Raw genomic sequence first — 18,463 nt, 5'->3', positions numbered from 1 at the left:
TGACATGGGATATCAGAGGTTGAGAATAGTGGAGGTTGGAAATATCATTTACTAAATGCAGGAATTCAGATTGACCAGAGAAACAGTGGAGAAGGTTTTAAACAGTAGTATAGGGGGGTAGCATAAGGAGTTAACCTAAGATTGGTAATAATGAATTTATTATTAATTAGTCAGCCTCCCACATCTGCCAGCTTCAAGGGGGAAATTCGCTTAACTACCCTGAGGTTTCATAGTCTGTATTTTGTACAACTTGAGAATTGAATTTTGAAAAACTATCTTCTGAATTTAACTGTTATTCTTCATTTTAAAAATCTTTTCTTGGGGGCTGGGGAGATAGCTCAGTCGGTAGAGTGCTTGCCTTGCAAGCACAAGGCCCTAGGTTCGGTCCCCAGCACCCAAAAAAAAGAAAATCTTTTCTTTGTTTTTCAGGTTTCTGTTTTAACAAACAGATCTCTTTAAATTGGAAATCTGAGCTACTTTTCTGAATTTTACCTTTTTCTTGCTCTGGTTTATGTATAGATGAGTATATGCTTTCCTGTACAAAAAAGAGCCTGTAGAGGAATCAGAGTTTTCCAAGCTTGTGAATTCCATCTTTTATAATTGTTCTTTGAAAACTCTGGTTAATTGAAGTTATCATGCACATCAATTTAATTGATGTCAGATTTTGAGTTGAGGTTAGGCGGAGGTTTCTTGACATTGATTATAATGTAAAAAGATGATTATGAAGGAAGTGTTCAAAATTTCTTGTGTAATGTTTAATTTTGGAAAGGGACAAATTTTGTGGCACCTCTTTGCATTCTTGGAGGAAGTGTTTGGGGACAGTTATCCTTAGATGTCTCTAAGGAACTCTGTGTTTTTAATTTATGTGTTTATCAGAAAAATTTGAAAGCTGTACAATGTAAATTTATGTAGAGCAATCTAAATCAGAACTCAGCACAAAAGAAATCTAGTAAAAGATTATTTTTTTCTCCCATTTATAATGCAGTTCTTCCTTGACTAAATTTAGTATGTGCCCCAAAGGAATCAAATTCAAGGGGGAAAAAGAAAAACCCAAAATAAACCAGTACTACAAACCGCTTTTCAGCTTGCTAGTTTATGAATTAAGAAGGTTATACATCATGTCCACATACAAAACCATTATAACTTAACAAAGAGTGGGTTGCTTTAGGCATAACGTATTTCTTATTCTATTTATTTTAGAATTGGTTTATTAGAAGGGAAAGGAAATTGAGCATCAAGAATAAATTAAAACTTTTGTTACACATCTAGCTTTAAGTAGTTAATTTTGGTGCTGGGAATTGAACCCAGGGCCCTTATACATGCTAAGCATGTGCTCTATTACTGAAGTACACTCCCCAATCCTTCTAGCTTTATTTTACTTAGTAAATTAGTACCACCTTTTTCTATGGTTACGCGTGTGCCAAAGATTAAGGTAATGAGAAAATGTGAGGAATTGCCAGTTTTTTTAGGAGTACTTTGATCTGATAATCTGTTCTCTACACTAAATTTAATTTTATTTCTCCTATTTGAAAGCTCATTGTTAATTTGTGTTTGTTGTGTATAGTTAGCACTTACATTTAGGCAAACACTGTCACCATTTTTTTATACATTGTAGTATATGATAAGGCCTTGGTATTTTTTTACTTTGTTTTACAAGGGGACTCAACTAACAGGTAGCGAAACTGCTGAATCAACCCTATGAGTTTCACCTCAAGTTTTGTGTATCAATATATTTTTTATTTACTTATTTATTTATTTTTTGCAGTGCTGGGGATCGAACCCAGGGCCTTGTGCTTCCAAGGCAAGCACTCTACCAACTGAGCTATTTCCCCAGCTCCTTTAATTCATTTTTATTGTAAACAAATGGGATACATCTTGTTTCTCTGTTTGTACATTAAATAGAGGCATACCGTTTTTGTAACCATACATTTACCTAGGGTAATAGTTTTTGATTCATTCTGTTATTTTTTCCCTCCCCCTACCCCTCTCACCCCTCGTATTCCTCTATACAGTCCCTCCTTCCTCCATTCTTGCCCCTCTCCCACCCCGCCATTATGTGTCATCATCCTCTTATCAGCAAGATCATTCGTCGTCCTTTTTAGGTTTTTGAGATTGACTTATCTCACTTAGCAGGATACTCTCCAGTTTCATCCATTTGCCTGCAAATGCCAAATTTTATTATTTTTTATGGCTGAGTAATATTCCATTGTATATATATATACCACAGTTTCTTTATCCATTCATCAATTGAAGGGCATCTAGGTTTGTTTCACAGTCTGGCTATTGTGAATTGAGCGGCTATGAACATTGTTGTGGTTGTATCTCTGTAGTATGCTGATTTTAAGTCCTTTGGGTATAGGCCAAGGAGTGGGATAGCTGGGTCAAATGGTGGTTCCATTCCAAGTTTTCTAAGGAATCTCCACACTGCTTTCCAGAGTGGCTGCACTAATTTGCAGCCCCACCAGCAATGTATGAGTGTACCTTTTTCCCCACATCCTCTCCATCACCTATTGTTGCTAGTATTCTTGATAATCGTCATTCTAATTGGGGTAGATGGAATCTTAGGGTAGTTTTGATTTGCATTTCTCTTATTACTAAAGATGTTGAACAGTTTTTCATGTATCTGTTGATTGCTTGTAGATCTTCTTCTGTGAAGTGTCTGTTCATTTCCTTAGCCCGTTTGTTATTGGGTTATTTGTATTCTTGGTGTAAAGTTTTCTGAGTTCTTTATATATTCTGGAAATTAGTGCTGTGTCAATATATTTTTAAATTTGGGTTTTTAAACCCATCTTTTACTTGCCCTCATAATGGTTTGTGTTGACCTCCAAAAATGATGTTTTTATTGGTAATTTAATTTGAGCTTGACTTGCAGTATTATAATTTTTTTTTTTTTAAGAAAAACTGAACATTTACATTTGGAAGAAACTTTTTTTAAAAAAAAATTAAAAATAAGGAAAAATTTACCCTGTAAAGAAAAAATTAAGTTCCAGAAGTACTATTATGCACAGCAGCTTGGTATTACATATGAAATCATATTACATATGAAATCATATATGATTTTAGCCAGGGAAATTCTATATCATATATACTACCCCCACCCCTTTTTTTTTTTAAGAGAACCATGTTCTGAAATATTTCCCTAAATTAGGCAACAGAAGCCTTCTATTTCAGCATATGTGGGGTTTCTCTTGAGGTTTTCTCTTCTGGGCCTTAGGTATTTATTGTAAAGTAACATGATTTGATAACGTGAATCCCTAAGTAAATGACTAGATGGGAAAATTCTTTAATTTAAAAACTTATTAGGTATCTGTCATAGTAGTCCTTGAGGGGAGGGGGAAAGGAGGATGGGAATATTTCCATGAACGTGAAAAAGGGAGAGGAGCAAGAATATGGAATTTTTGTATTTTCCACATATTTATAATTTTGTGAATGTTTCTACATGAACATAGTCACTGAGATGAAAGAAATTGTTAGAGAAGAATGAAGGAACTTTAGATTATGTAGAAGGAAATGAGGGAGGGGTATGAAAAATGGTGGAATGAGACAGACAGACATCACTACCCTATGTACATGTATGATTACACAAATTGTATGACTCTACATGGTGCACAACCATAGAAACGAAATGATGTATGAATCAAAATGCAGTCTGTAAAAAATAAAAAAATAAATTTAGTAACCCCCCAAAAATATAAAATCTCATTTAAGCATTGTTATAAATAACTTTTTTTGTTACTCAGCAAATACTTAGTATCTATTAAGACTTCTAGAATTATGTGGCTCTGCCTAATATTCTTTTTTTTTTCCTTTTCTTGGGTACTGGGGATTGAATTCAGGGGTACTCAACCACTGAGCCACATTTACAGCCCTATTTTGTAGTTTATTTAGAGGCAGGATCTCACTGAGTTGCTTAGCACCTTGCTTTTGCTGAGGCTGTCTTTGAATTCTTGATCTTCCTGCCTCAGCCTCTTGAGTCATTGGGATTACAGGTGTGTGCCACCTAACTAATTCTCTAGATCAGGAATTGTCAACCTTTTTCTCCAGAGGACCAGATAGTAAATATTTTAGGCTGCCGGTTACATAGAATTACTGTTTTCATCTTGTCTTCTGGTTAAAATAAATAAATAAATAAATAATGTTGCTGCCTGCAGAAAAGGCCAGAGGCCATATGTGGCCTACAGAACATAGTTTGTCAGCACCTGCTCTTTGTGAATAAAACTTAGTTTATTGAATATTATTTAAAATTTTATATTAACCACTTTTATTGGAAATCTTTTTCAAATTTGTTACAAACTTGGATACCTTTTTTTGAAAAAAACTTTATTATGGAAAATATCAAACTATAAAAAAATAGAATATAGTAGTATATACACTCCTATCACACAGGTTTAACAGTTCCAGCATATCACCATAACAGTTACCAACACATCATCTTATTTCCCATCTGTTACCTCCCTCCCTCATTAGTTGGAACCAAACTGCAGTCATTATAATTTATTTCAAATTTCTTTTTGTCTCTTGTCAATGCCATGCTATCTTTTTTTTTTTTTTTTATTGTAAACAAATGGGATACATGTTGTTTCTCTGTTTGTACATGGCGTAAAGGCATACCATTTGTGTAATCATAAATTTACATAGAGCAATGTTGTTTGATTCATTCTGTTTTTTTTTCCCTTCCCCCCACCCCTCCCACCCCTCTTTACCCTCTATACAGTAGTTCCTTCCTCCATACTTGCCCCCCTCCTAACCCTAACTCTAACCCTTCCCTCCCCCCCATTATGTGTCATCCTCCACTTATCAGCGATATCATTCGTCCATTGGCTTTTTGAGATCGGCCTATCTCACTTAGCATGATATTCTCCAATTTCATCCATTTGCCTGCAAATGTCATAATTTTATCATTCTTTATGGCTGAGTAATATTCCATTGTATATATATACCACAGTTTCTTTATCCACTCATCAATTGAAGGGCATCTAGGTTGGTTCCACAGTCTGGCTATTGTGAATTGAGCAGCTATGAACATTGATGTGGCTGTATCTCTGTAGTATGCTGATTTTAAGTCCTTTGGGTATAGGCCAAGGAGTGGGATAGCTGGGTCAAATGGTGGTTCCATTCCAAGTTTTCTAAGGAATCTCCACACTGCTTTCCAGAGTGGCTGCACTAATTTGCAGCCCCACCAGCAGTGTATGAATGTACCTTTCTCCCCACATCCTCACCAACACCTGTTGTTGCTTGTATTCTTGATAATCGCCATTCTAATTGGGGTGAGATGGAATCTTAGGGTGGTTTTGATTTGCATTTCTCTTATTACTAGAGATGTTGAACATTTTTCCATATGTTTGTTGATTGCTTGTAGATCTTCTTCTGTGAAGTGTCTATTCATTTCCTTAGCCCATTTGTTGACTGGATTATTTGAATTCTTGGAGTAGAGTTTTTTGAGTTCTTTATAGATTCTGGAGATTAGTGCTCTATCTGAAGTATGAGTGGCAAAGATATTCTCCCACTCTGTAGGCTCTTTCTTCGCATTGCTGATAGTTTCCTTTGCTGAGAGAAAGCTTTTTAGTTTGAATCTATCCCAGTGGTTGATTCTAGCTTTTATTTCTTGTGCTATGGGAGTCCTGTTAAGGAAGTCTGGTCCTAGACCAACAAGGTGAAGATTTGGACCTACTTTTTCTTCTATAAGATGCAGGGTCTCTGGTCTGATTCCGAGGTCCTTAATCCATTTTGAGTTTAGTTTCGTGCATGGTGAGAGATATGGGTTTAGTTTCATTCTGTTGCATATGGATTTCCAATTCTCCCAGCACCATTTGTTGAAGAGGCTATCTTTTCTCCATTGCATATTTTTGGCCCCTTTGTCTAGTATGAGAAAATTGTATTTATTTGGGTTTGTGTCCGTGTCCTCTATTCTGTACCATTGATCTACCTTTCTATTTTGGTACCAATACCATGCCGTTTTTGTTACTATTGCTTTGTAGTAGAGTTGAAGATCTGGTATTGCAATACCCCCTGTTTCACTCTTCCTGCTAAGGATTGCTTTAGCTATTCTGGGTTTCTTATTCTTCCAGATGAATTTCATAATTGCTTGCTCTATTTCTGTAAGGTACACAATTGGGATTTTAATTGGAATTGCATTGAACTTGTATAGCACTTTAGGTAGTATGGCCATTTTGACAATATTAATTCTTCCTATCCAAGAACATGGAAGATCTTTCCATCTTCTAAGGTGTTCTTTAATTTCTTTCTTTAGTGTTGTATAGTTCTCATTGTAGAGGTCTTTCATCTCTTTTGTGAGATTGATTCCCAAGTATTTTATTTTTTTCGAGGCTATTGTGAATGGGGTAGTTTTCCTAATTTCTCTTTCTGAAGATTCATCACTTATGTATAAAAATGCGTTGGATTTATGGGCATTGATCTTGTAACCTGCTACTTTACTGAAATCACTTATGAGTTCTAAGAGTTTTCTGGTGGAATTTCCAGGTTCCTCTAAATATATAATCATATCATCAACGAACAGGGATAGTTTGAGTTCTTCTTTTCCAATTCGTATCCCTTTAATTTCTTTGGTTTGTCTAATTGCTCTGGCCAGAGTCTCAAGAACGATGTTGAATAGAAGTGGTGAAAGAGGGCATCCCTGCCTTGTTCCAGTTTTTAGGGGGAATGCTTTCAGTTTTTCACCATTTAGAATGATATTAGCCATGGGCTTAGCATAAATGGCCTTTACAATGTTAAGGAATGTTCCCACTATCCCTATTTTTTCTAGTGTTTTGAGCATGAAGGGGTGCTGTATTTTATCAAATGCTTTTTCTGCATCTATTGAAATAATCATGTGATTCTTGACTTTAAGTCTATTAATATGGTGAATTACGTTTATTGATTTCCTGATGTTGAACCAACCTTGCATCCCTGGGATGAAACCCACTTGATCATGGTGCACTATCTTTTTAATATGTTTTTGTATGCGATTTGCTAAAATTTTGTTGAGAATTTTTGCGTCGATGTTCATTAAGGATATTGGTCTGAAATTTTCTTTCCTTGATGAGTCTCTGTCTGGTTTAGGTATCAGTGTGATATTGGCTTCATAGAATGAGTTTGGGAGGGTTCCCTCCTCTTCTATTTTATGGAATACTTTGAGAAGTATTGGAATGAGCTCTTCCTTAAAGGTTTTGTAGAAGTCGGCTGAGAACCCATCTGGTCCCGGACTTTTCTTTGTTGGTAGGCTTTTGATGACTTCTTCTATTTCAGTACTTGAAATTGGTCTATTTAAATTGTTTATGTCCTCCTCATTCAGTTTAGGCAATTCATATGTCTCTAGAAACCTGTTGATGTCTTCGAAATTTTCTATTTTGTTGGAGTATAGATTTTCAAAATAGCTTCTAATTATGTTTTGTATTTCCACCCTGTCTGTTGTGATATTTCCTTGTTCATTCCGAATTTTAGTGATTTGGGTTTTCTCTCGTCTTTGTTAGTGTGGCTAAAGGTTTATCAATTTTGTTTATTTTTTTGAAGAACCAACTATTTATTTTGTCAATTTTTTGTATTGTTTCTTTTGTTTCAATTTCATTGATTTCAGCTCTGAGTTTAACTATTTCCTGTCTTCTACTACTTTTGGTGCTGTTCTGTTCTTTTTCTAGGGCTTTGAGCTGTAGTGTTAGGTTGTTTATTTGTTGAGTTTTACTTCTTTTATTAAATGTGCTCCATGAAATAAATTTCCCTCTAAGTACTGCTTTCATAGTGTCCCAGAGATTTTGATATGATGTTTCTTTGTTCTCATTTACCTCTAAGAATTTTTTAATTTCCTTCCTAATATCTTCTGTTATCCATTCATCATATAATAGCATATTGTTTAATCTCCAGATGTTGGAATAGTTTCTGTGTTTTACTCTTTCATTTATTTCTAACTTCAATCCATTATGATCTGATAGAATACATGCTAGTGTCTCTATCTTCTTGTATTTGCTAACATTAGCTTTGTGGCATAATATATGGTCTATTTTAGAGAAGGATCCATGTGCTGCTGAGAAGAAAGTGTACTCACTCTTGGTTGGATGGTATATTCTATAAATGTCCGTTAAGTCTAAATTATTGATTGTGTTATTGAGATCTATGGTTTCTTTGTTCAATTTTTGTCTGGAAGATCTGTCCAGTGGTGAGAGCGGCGTGTTAAAATCACCTAGTATTATTGTGTTGTGGTCTATTTGGTTTCTGAAATTGAGAAGGATTTGTTTGACATACATGGATGAGCCAGTGTTTGGGGCATAGATGTTTATGATTGTTATATCTTGCTGATTTATGCTTCCCTTAAGCAGTATGAAATGACCTTCTTTATCCCTTCTGACTAACTTTGGCTTGAAGTCCACATTATCGGAAATGAGGATGGATACTCCAGCTTTTTTGCTGAGTCCATGTGTATGGTATGTTTTTCCCCATCCTTTCACCTTTAATCTATGGGTATCTTTTTCTATGAGGTGAGTCTCTTGCAGGCAACATATTGTTGGATCTTTCTTTTTAATCCAGTCTGCCAGTCTATGTCTTTTGATTGATGAATTCAGGCCATTAACATTCAGGGTTATTATAGAGAAATGATTTGGTTTCCCGGTCATTTGTTTCATTTTTAAAATTTTGTTTATTTATTTGTTTGACACAACTTGTTTCCTCCTTTATTTGACAATTCCTTTAGGATAATTCCTCCCTTTGCTGATTTGCTTCTTTGTTTTTCATCTCTTCCTCATGGAATATTTTGTTGAGAATGTTCTGTAATGCTGGCTTTCTTTTTGTAAATTCTTTTAGCTTTTGTTTATCATGGAAGGATTTTATTTCATCGTCAAATTTGAAGGTAAGTTTTGCTGGGTATAAGATTCTTGGTTGGCATCCATTTTCTTTCAGGGCTTGAAAAATGTTGTTCCAGGCCCTTCTAGCTTTTAGGGTCTGGATTGAAAAATCTGCTGATATGCGTATTGGTTTCCCCCTGAATGTAATTTGGTTCTTTTCTCTCACAGCCTTTAAAATTCTGTCTTTATTTTGTATGTTAGGTATTTTCATTATAATGTGCCTTGGTGTGGGTCTGTTGTAATTTTGTGTATTTGGAGTCCTATAAGCCTCTTGAACTTGATTTTCCATTTCATTCTTCAGATTTGGGAAATTTTCTGATATTATTTCATTGAATAAATTGTTCATTCCTTTGGCTTGTTTCTCTAGGCCTTCCTCAATCCCAATAATTCTTAAATTTGGCCTTTTCATGATATCCCATAGTTCTTGTAGATTCTGTTCATGATTTCTTACCATCTTCTCTGTTTGTTCAACTTTGTTTTCAAGGTTAAATATTTTGTCTTCAATGTCTGAGGTTCTGTCTTCCAGGTGTTCTATCCTATTGGATATGCTTTCTATGGAGTTCTTAATTTGGTTTATTGTTTCCTTCATGTCAAGGATTTCTGTTTGGTTTTTTTTCAATATCTCTAACTCTTTATTGAAATGATCTTTTACTTCCTGTATTTGCTCTTTTAACTGTCGATTGGTGCGATCATTCAATGCTTGCATTTGCTCTTTCATCTCATCGTTTGCTTCCCTGATCATTTTAATTATGTACATTCTGAACTCCCTTTCTGTCATTTCTTCTGCCATGCTGTCATTGGGTTTTATTGATGTAACATCTAGATTTGTTTGCATCATTTTCTTTCCTTGTTTTCTCATATTGTTCAGGTATCAGTGGACCGCTGAGATATTGCAGATTTCCTCTGTTGATTTACAATGTCCCTGAAGATTTCTATATATATCCCCTCTTAGCCTTCAGTAGGCTGAAGTCTTGGAGGAAGTTGATAATGCGGTGCTCCACAAGGAATCTGCCTCTCTAGGAGTGGTGGCCTTCAGGTGGGGTATATTCCCTGCTAGTGGGCAGAGGTGCCTCCACTGTTGACCAATGGTCATCCAAAGGGGACCTAGGCTGTGGGCTGAGGCAAGGCCTGTTTGGGCCTGTGTCTCTGGTTTTACCGTCCTTGTGGGGAAACCTCAGCAGGCAGGGAAGACTCACCCAGTGGGGAGGTCTCGCTGGTCAGTTTCCTCCTAGAGGTTCCCCTCAATTTACAGCTACTGCCTGGGCTGGGCTGCCTTCCTCTGCAAAGTTTCCAGGGGCCCGGCCCTACCTCCTGGGCCTGGGAGCCTCACCCTTCGCAGATGAATCTCCTTAGGCTGCCCCTCCTCAGAGAATTTGCCCACAGGCCTGGAACCTTCGCTCCGCCCTAAGCCTGTCTCTGTGCGGCTCTTCCACCAAGAAGCCTCCTAGATCCTGGGACCTTGCTCTGCACCTAATCGCCTGGCTGCGTGGCCCCTCCTCTGAGCAGCCACCTGTGGCCCCGAACAATCGCTCTGAGTCCCAGAGACCCGCCACAGGCCTCTTCCTCCAGACAGCCGCCCAGTATGCCGGTGCGGTCACTAGGAGTCCAAGAAACTCACTTCATACCTCCTCCTCCCACCAACCACCCGTAGCCCGGGGCAATCAATCACTCCGAGTCGAAGTGACCCTCCCCGTTCCTCCTCCTTCTCCAGATAACTCCCCGGGTGTTCAGGAGCAGTCCCTCTGAGTGGCTCTGAATCCACGTGACCCGCTGCACGGGTCCTCCGGGCACCGCCCGGAGCTCAGGTGCGGCCACTCAAGACCAAGCGTCCCACCACGCTTCTCCTCCAGGCAGCCCCCCTGTGTTCAGGAGCTGTCACTTTAAGACCAAACAACTCACCACTCGCCTTCTCCTTTGAGCAGCCGCCTGGAGCGCTAATGCAGTCACTGCGAGTCCAAAGGACCCGCCACGCTCCTCCTCCTCCTTCTCCTACTCCTCCGGGCAGGCCCCGGGGTTCAGAAGTGGTCAGAGTCCAAACAGCTCGCCACGCAGCCCCTTCTCTGGCAACCGCCTGTAGCTCTGGTGTAGTCACCCGAATCCAAGCGGCCGCTCCTCTTCCTCCTCGTCCTCAGGGCAGGCCCCGGGGTTCAGAAGCGTCGTTCTGATTCCAAACAGTTCGCCGCGCAGCTTCTCCTCTGGCAACCGCCTGTAGCTCTGGTGCAGTCTCTCCGAATCCAAGTGGCCACGCTCCTCTCGTCCTCCTCAGGGCAGGCCCCGGTGTCCTGAGTCCACACAGTTCTCCTCGCCACTCCTCCCCTGGGCAGCCGCCGGAGCCCCAGTGGCTGCTCCGAGTCCTTCCATGCTATCTTGATTGTTGTAGCTTTCTAAGTCTAGTAGTCAACTTTATTTTTCTTGACTACCCTTGGTCTTTGGCCTTTCCAAATAGAATTTTAATTTGTCAATTTCTAGAAAGAAACCTGAGTTTTTATTTCATTTTCATTGAATCTATAGATCAGTGCTGGGAGAATTTACCTGTTTACCAATATTTTTCTGATCTATCAGTGTGGTATATCTCTCTCCATTTATTTAATTTGTATCAATATGTTATATTTTTAATTTGTACAGTCTAACATCTCTTGGAAAATATATTCTAAGTATTTCATGCCTTTTGCTGTTGTCATAAATTTTTTAAAAAATTAAATTTCTATTTGTTTCTGTATATGTGTTGTAAATAGTTAATTTTTAGAAAATTTTAATAGAAGGCCTATTTGTATTTCAGAATTTTTTCATGTTTTCAGGGCCATGTCATTCTGGGTTGTTCATAGGAATGTTACTGTGTTCTCATTTTGCTTATAACAACTTCAGGAATTGATGAGAATCCTTTTCAGGCTTTTTTTTTTTTTTTTTTCTGTTCTCTCCCATTCTTTCTGACATTGCACTTCTTTTTTCTTGTTATTTCTGCGTGAGTGAGATGACTTTTCTCACACTACTTTTAAATAAAGAGGATTCGGCAAACTTTCTTTCCTAACTTTGTGGCTCTGTTGTTAAATAGTATTTTCTCTTCTTACCTGCTTTTATCTAGGTCAGAATTTTTCCCCATCTGTGTTATTGACATTTCAGGCTAAATAATCTTTCCTTAGGGCTGGCAGCAGGGTAGGGTTGGGGAGGAGTGCTGTTTATTCTGTGCATTGTAGGAAATTTACTTGTATCTGGACTCTCATTGCCAGTGATACCTGCCTTCTGTTAGTGATAACCAAAAGTGTTTGCAAACATTGTCAAATATCTATCCTCTGGGAGTCAGAATCATTCTAGACTTTTCCTTTGCCTCTAATGGCTCTGCCTGGTTTAGGTTTCTCCTCCTGAAAGTTTCTGCTGTGTGTGTTCCTTTGTCTTGGAAGGAAGTTTCATTTACTTTTGAGACCTCTGATCTTTTCATGACCCCCTTGCATTTACCTATGAATTATAGCTTGTGAAGCTCCTCCCAGTGTTGGTTGCTATTTCACACCAAGTGGGACCCCCCAGGTTAGGGGTGGGGAATAGTGAGAGGAAGAGGGTAGTACCTATAGGCCGTTAGATTTCTGGGAATTTGGTTGTAGGGTTATCCAAATTCCCTTTCCTTTATTTATTTATTTTTGTGATACTCTGTGTGTTCTTGCTGCTATTGATGTTTGTCTCCTACTGATCATGTTTTGAAGGATGCCCTGTCAATTAATTATGTTGAGGAAGTCTGGTCCTAAGCCGACATGTTGAAGATCTGGACCTACTTTTTCTTCTATAATCTGCAGGGTCTCTGGTCTGATTCCCAGGTCCTTAATCCATTTTGAGTTTAGTTTCATGCATGGTGAGAAGATATGGGTTTAGTTTCATTCTGTTGCATATGGATTTCCAATTCTCCCAGCGCCATTTGTTGAAGAGTCTATCTTTTCTCCATTGCATATTTTTGGCCCCTTTGTCTAGTATGAGAAAATTGTATTTATTTGGGTTTGTGTCCGTGTCCTCTATTCTGTACCAGTGATCTACCTTTCTATTTTGGTACCAATACCATGCCGTTTTGTTACTATTGCTTTCTAGTAGAGTTGAAGATCTGGTATTGCGATACCCCCTTTTCACTCTTCCTGCTAAGGATTGCTTTAGCTATTCTGGGTTTCTTATTCTTCCAGATGAATTTCATAATTGTTTGCTCTATTTCTGTAAGGTACATCATTGGGATTTTAATTGGAATTGCATTGAATCTGTATAGCACTTTTAGGACTCCCATAGCATAAGAAATAAAAGCAAGAATCAATAACTGGGATAGATTCAAACTAAAAAGCATTCTCTCAGCAAAGGAAACTATCAGCAATGCGAAGAAAGAGCCTCCAGAGTGGGAGAAAATTTTTGCCAATCATACTTCAGATAGAGCACTAATCTCCAGAATCTATAAAGAACGCAAAAAACTTTACACCAAGAATACAAATAATCCAGTCGACAAACGGGCTAAGGAAATGAATAGACACTTCACAGAAGATCTACAAGCAATCAATAAACATATAGAAAAATGTTCAACATCTCTAGTAATAAGAGAAATGCAAATCAAAACTACTCTGCGATTCCATCTCACCCCAATTAGAATGGCGATTATCAAGAATACAAGCAACAACAGGTGTTGGTGAGGATGTGGGGAGAAAGGTACACTCATACATTGCTGGTGGGGCTGCAAATTAGTGCAGCCACTCTGGAAAGCAGTGTGGAGATTCCTTAGAAAACTTGGAATGGAACCACCATTTGACCCAGCTATCCCACTCCTTGGCCTATACCCAAAGGACTTAAAATCAGCATACTACAGAGATACAGCCACATCAATGTTCATAGCTGCTCAGTTCACAATAGCCAGATTGTGGAACCAACCTAGATGTCCTTCAGTTGATGAATGGATAAAGAAAGAATGATAAAATTATGGCATTTGCAGGCAAATGGATGAAATTGGAGAATATCATGCTAAGTGAGATAAGCCAATCTCAAAAAACCAAAGGACGAATGATATCGCTAATAAGTGGATGATGACACATAATGGGGGGAGGGAGGGGTTAAAGTTAGGGTTAGGGAGGGGGGCAAGAATGGAGGAAGGAAGGACTGTATAGAGGGAAAAGAGGGGTGGGACGGGTGGGGGGAAGGGAAAAATAACAGAATGAATCAAACAACATTACCCTATGTAAATTTATGATTACACAAATGGTATGCCTTTACGCCATGTACAGAGAAACAACATGTATCCCATTTGTTTACATTAAAAAAAAGAGAAAAAATTAATTATTTTGTATTTTTTGTCCATGTTTTGTTTTGATTAATTTGATATTTTATTTTATTCTCCTACTTGCTTTTTTTGTGAGCAGATACCTAGGGAATTATCTCTTTCGTTGCCAAGTTGCTCAGAGTGCCTCAGCCTTCTTACAGTGAATATTCTAAATATGGTAAAAGAAAACATTTTAAGGGCTGGGGAGACAGCTTAGTTGGTAGAGTGCTTGCCTTGCAAGCACAAGGCCCTGGGTTCAATCCCCAGCACCGCAAAAAAAAAAAAAAAAAAGAAAACATTTTAAAAGATGGGTGAGACTTTTGCCTGGTCATGTCCATGGAGAACTAGAGTGGAAGAGACTGAAAATACAAGGGAGAGATTGAAAAACTGATGGTGGTATTTGCCCTGGAGATGAACAGAGGGCTTAAATACAAAAGTATTAGTAGAAGGATTATCTTTGAACATGGGAAGGAAATAATTTGTCTGAAGAGGTAAAGAAATTTTCTTCATATCTCTTAGTTTGCACGTCTTTTAGGAAGCTAAACTTATCTGCTAGAGAAAGTGAGATAAGTTTAGGGAGCTTGAAGAAGGAAGTAAAGATTATGGAATGGTATGAAGAATGGGAACAGTATCTACCTAGAGACATAAAAATAATTGCTGAGTGATGCTAACTAAAGGCACGCTATAAATTGGAAAGACTAGGTTTTTAATTTTTAAAATTTTGTCTCTTAGTAGCTTAGATGTAAGAGCAGAAAGAGTGGTTTTTGTATTGACCTAAGGTGAGGATTTTGCTGCACAGGTTTAGAGCATGGCAAGGGAATGAGATTGCTAAGGTATGATAAAATAGATTCAAGGGATGTATTTTGGTATCAGACTGCATAGGGAAGCATATCACATCATTCAGGTGCTGAATTGGGAGAAAATGGATTCAAGGGAGTCTCCATCTCTTGTGTATCTAAAGCAGGTATGAGAGGAATAAGAAAGTTGGACAGGAGATTGAAGCCAAGATAGTATTTTGGAATTTAAAATTTCAGAGACAGAGCAGTTCTAGTTTATTGTAAAGACCACATTGTCATTAGGAGTATACACTGATGAAAAGTCTTGGTGTAAAAGAAGTTCAGAAATGTGGTTTTTGTGATAGGACCCCATTACAGATAAGGAAATCACTAGCAGTGGTGGTAAGAGTTGGGCTGGAGGGACAAGTGTTAACCCAATAGGTAGACAAGGAAGATAATTTGATGGTAGTCTCCTCTGAAGAAGTCAGGGTTCATATTTGTGTTGTGAAAATAGAGAAGAGAGTAGTTTTCATGAGCATAGAATACCGGGGACTTCTGAGTCTTTTATATTTGGTTTGTGCATGTGAATACCAAGGGCTTGACAAACTTCTTTAAAGCACTAGATAGTAAATAAAGGGGATACCACTCATATGGTTTCTACTGCAAATTTTTGTTTGTTTTACTAACTCTTTAAAAATATAAAAACTATTATTTACTCATGGGTCATGCAGAAAACATACAGTGACCAACGGTTGTGGTTTGCTGACCCAAAATTTTACTCACTATAAGTTTTGTATTAGAAAGTGTTAAAAAGATAATATGTTTATTTTAAAAATACTGTCAGTAGACTTGATTTACATTAAGTATGGTAATTATTTTGCAATTCAGAGTGAAACTTTTGCTTCTTTTCCCCTGTGAATTCAAGTTAAGTCAGCAGATACTGGAGTTATTGAAACATGTCAGCAGCAAATAAGTGACTTAAAGAAGAAAGAACTCTGTCGAACACAGCTGCAGAGAGAAATTCAACTTTTATTTCCACGTATGTTTTTCTACTTTGCATGCTCTTTATGTCTGTGCATTCCTCTTTAAATTTTAAATAATGCCTTATAATTTTCTTCTGTTTCTCTAGAAAGCAGACTCTTTTTGGTTGGGTCCTCTTTAAATGGATTTGGTACCCGGAGCAGTGATGGTGATTTATGCCTTGTTGTTAAAGAAGAACCAGTAAGCACTGAAACCTTTATTCCAAGTGTGTTTCTCATGTTACATCGGTTAAGAAATTTCACATAAAAGTCATTGAGGGAAAGAATTTGCTATATCTTATTTACTTCTTTGCATTTTCTGTTTATTGTAATTCTAGGAAACTCAAGAAATGCTTCTTTTTCATTTAAGTTATATATGCTAGCATTAATTTAGTTCTAAATTGTTAAAGTGTGCTTGCTAGCTTCACTAGTAAAGAGCTCTACCTGTATTTGACATGTTATTGGGTTGGATATATTTATCAAAATGCAGCAAAGAAGAGCTTGTGGCAGTGTTATTTTCTTGATATGTTTCCTTTTCATTTGAATTCTCAATGATTCTATTTTAAATCTTTTTTCCCTTGAAAATGCTATGGAGTTCAGAGTTACTAAGTTTTTGAGAAAATAGATTTTACTTAAATTTAAAGTAAGAATCTTGTGATTTATTCAATTTGATATAATTTTCTAAGACATTTTGGCCATGTTCCTTATTTGTATTTAGCAACCAAATTATGTAATTTAATGTTATATTTATTTGAATTTCCTGTTAACTGATCTTTTGTGTACCTCAATACCTTAATTACTGGTGTGTTAAGTAGCCCTGAAACAGCTGAACTACCAAAGCTTACATTAAGTAAGTTCAGTGTAATTTTCATAGGCCATATTGTTTTGCATCATTAAAAATACAAAAAAAATCTATTAAATAGTTACATATATTTTTAGTATTTTTATTATTCTCCTAACAAAAATGGTGTCTAGTTACTGAAAATGAGAAATAGATTTATTCCAGGAAAGAAACTCTGGTATTTTTCTATGCTTTAAAGTCATATAAAAGGTTAAGTAAGAAGCAAAAAAACAAAAACAAAAACAAAAAATACCCCTTCAAATTATAAACAAGGAGATCACAAAAGTTTTAATTAAAACTCTCATGTAATTAGACTACACTTAGGTATAGTCTACTAATCTTTCTGTCTTAATTACATGTCCAAATCATGTTGTAGCAGTTTATACTCAGACTGAGACACTGTAGATATAAACCTATACTTAAGCAGTTCATAGATTAGAAAGGAAAATAAATTTGAGGTTAAAATTTTGTTTTTATTGGAGGTTACTTTCTTGTACAGTTATACAAAAGGAAAAAAGATGACGTATTACTGTTTCAAACTCTTTTAAAGTAGTGTTTTAAGTTTAAAACCAGGAATTGATTTAGAAGTATGGATGTGAAAGATAGCATTAAAGGTTAGCTTTTTGTATGATGTAATCTAGTGTGATTTGGAAAATAACTGAAGAAAAGGATACCTATATGTTTTAATTTTGTTGAGATACTTTAAGAAAATGAAACACTAAGCTAAGAAAGATAATTAAAAAAACACTTTATTTTTAACTTTTCAGTGTTTTTTTCAGGTAAATCAGAAGACTGAAGCACGGCATATACTCACTTTAGTCCATAAACACTTCTGTACTAGACTTTGTAAGTCTGACATACGTCCAGTTCATATGTCATCTGATGTAACTATTTAAAATATCTCTTATTTTATTTTCTGGTAAGAATTGTTTGATTTCTGGTCAGGATAGGTATAATGTGAATCCTTTTTTCCCGAATAAATTTCTTTTAAATTTTGATTAAAAAGAGTGAACCTTTATTTGACGTATCTTTATTAAACTCACTTGCTAAATATCTCACTGGATGCAGTGAGGGATTCAATGATACATCAACTTCAGTTCTTTTTCTCAAAAGGTTATAGAATGTTTAGAAACTAAAGTATGAATAAATAGCCATAATGCAAAGTATCTGAATTGCTGAAAGAGTAATACAATTAAAGTCCCATTAGGTATTCGTGTGAGGGAGAGAGAATTACATCTGTTTTGTAATGTTATCCATCTTTACTTGTTTTAAAAATAGTATCCCTGAACATGAGGCCCAAATGTATTACTCCAGCAGAACGCAAAATTGTTAACTTAGACCATTTTATTGCAAGATTTACTCTTTTAATATGCTGACTCTAAACAGATTTTAATCTACATATTGAGCCATCTTGAATAATTTATTTTAAACTTCCACAGAATGTTAAGTAAAGTTGAAATCTCACTGGTTGGGTGATGTTAGTTAGAAAGATGTTTGTCTATTTAGCAGATACTCACTTTGAAATACAAAATCAAGTAATGAGTTTCTGACCTTGAACAACTTTGATTGTAGGAGAGGAATAAATCTTGTGATTTATTTCAGTGGATACAGTTATTGCATCCATGAAATAAAGGAGTAATTCATACCTTAAAAGGTTTTTTAATATTTATGATTAGAGTCATAAAATATTTTTAAAAGGGATCGTGCATGTCATCTTATTCAAA

The 18,463-nt window shown here is 36.6% G+C and overlaps 1 protein-coding gene and 1 pseudogene across 8 annotated transcripts in view; both read left to right on the top strand.

Annotated features, from left to right (window-relative positions):
- The window catches only part of TENT2 (terminal nucleotidyltransferase 2), a 111,007-nt gene that overhangs the window by 23,982 nt on the left and 68,562 nt on the right, over window positions 1-18,463 (top strand). The window lies entirely within an intron of this gene.
- Window positions 15,026-18,463, top strand: part of LOC306663454 (poly(A) RNA polymerase GLD2-like) — a 33,605-nt pseudogene continuing 30,167 nt past the window's right edge. The window contains exons 1-5 of the transcript XR_013766685.1: window positions 15,026-15,067; window positions 15,245-15,281; window positions 15,805-15,918; window positions 16,009-16,100; window positions 17,507-17,585. The product of XR_013766685.1 is annotated as a poly(A) RNA polymerase GLD2-like (transcript). The remainder of the gene's footprint in view (window positions 15,068-15,244; window positions 15,282-15,804; window positions 15,919-16,008; window positions 16,101-17,506; window positions 17,586-18,463) is intronic.

Source organism: Sciurus vulgaris (genome assembly GCF_902686455.1).
Source record: "Sciurus vulgaris genome assembly, chromosome: 6".
Taxonomy (NCBI): Eukaryota; Metazoa; Chordata; class Mammalia; order Rodentia; family Sciuridae; genus Sciurus; species Sciurus vulgaris.
The sequence above is the reverse complement of the archived record's forward strand: the minus strand, read 5'-3'. Positions and strand labels throughout refer to the sequence as shown.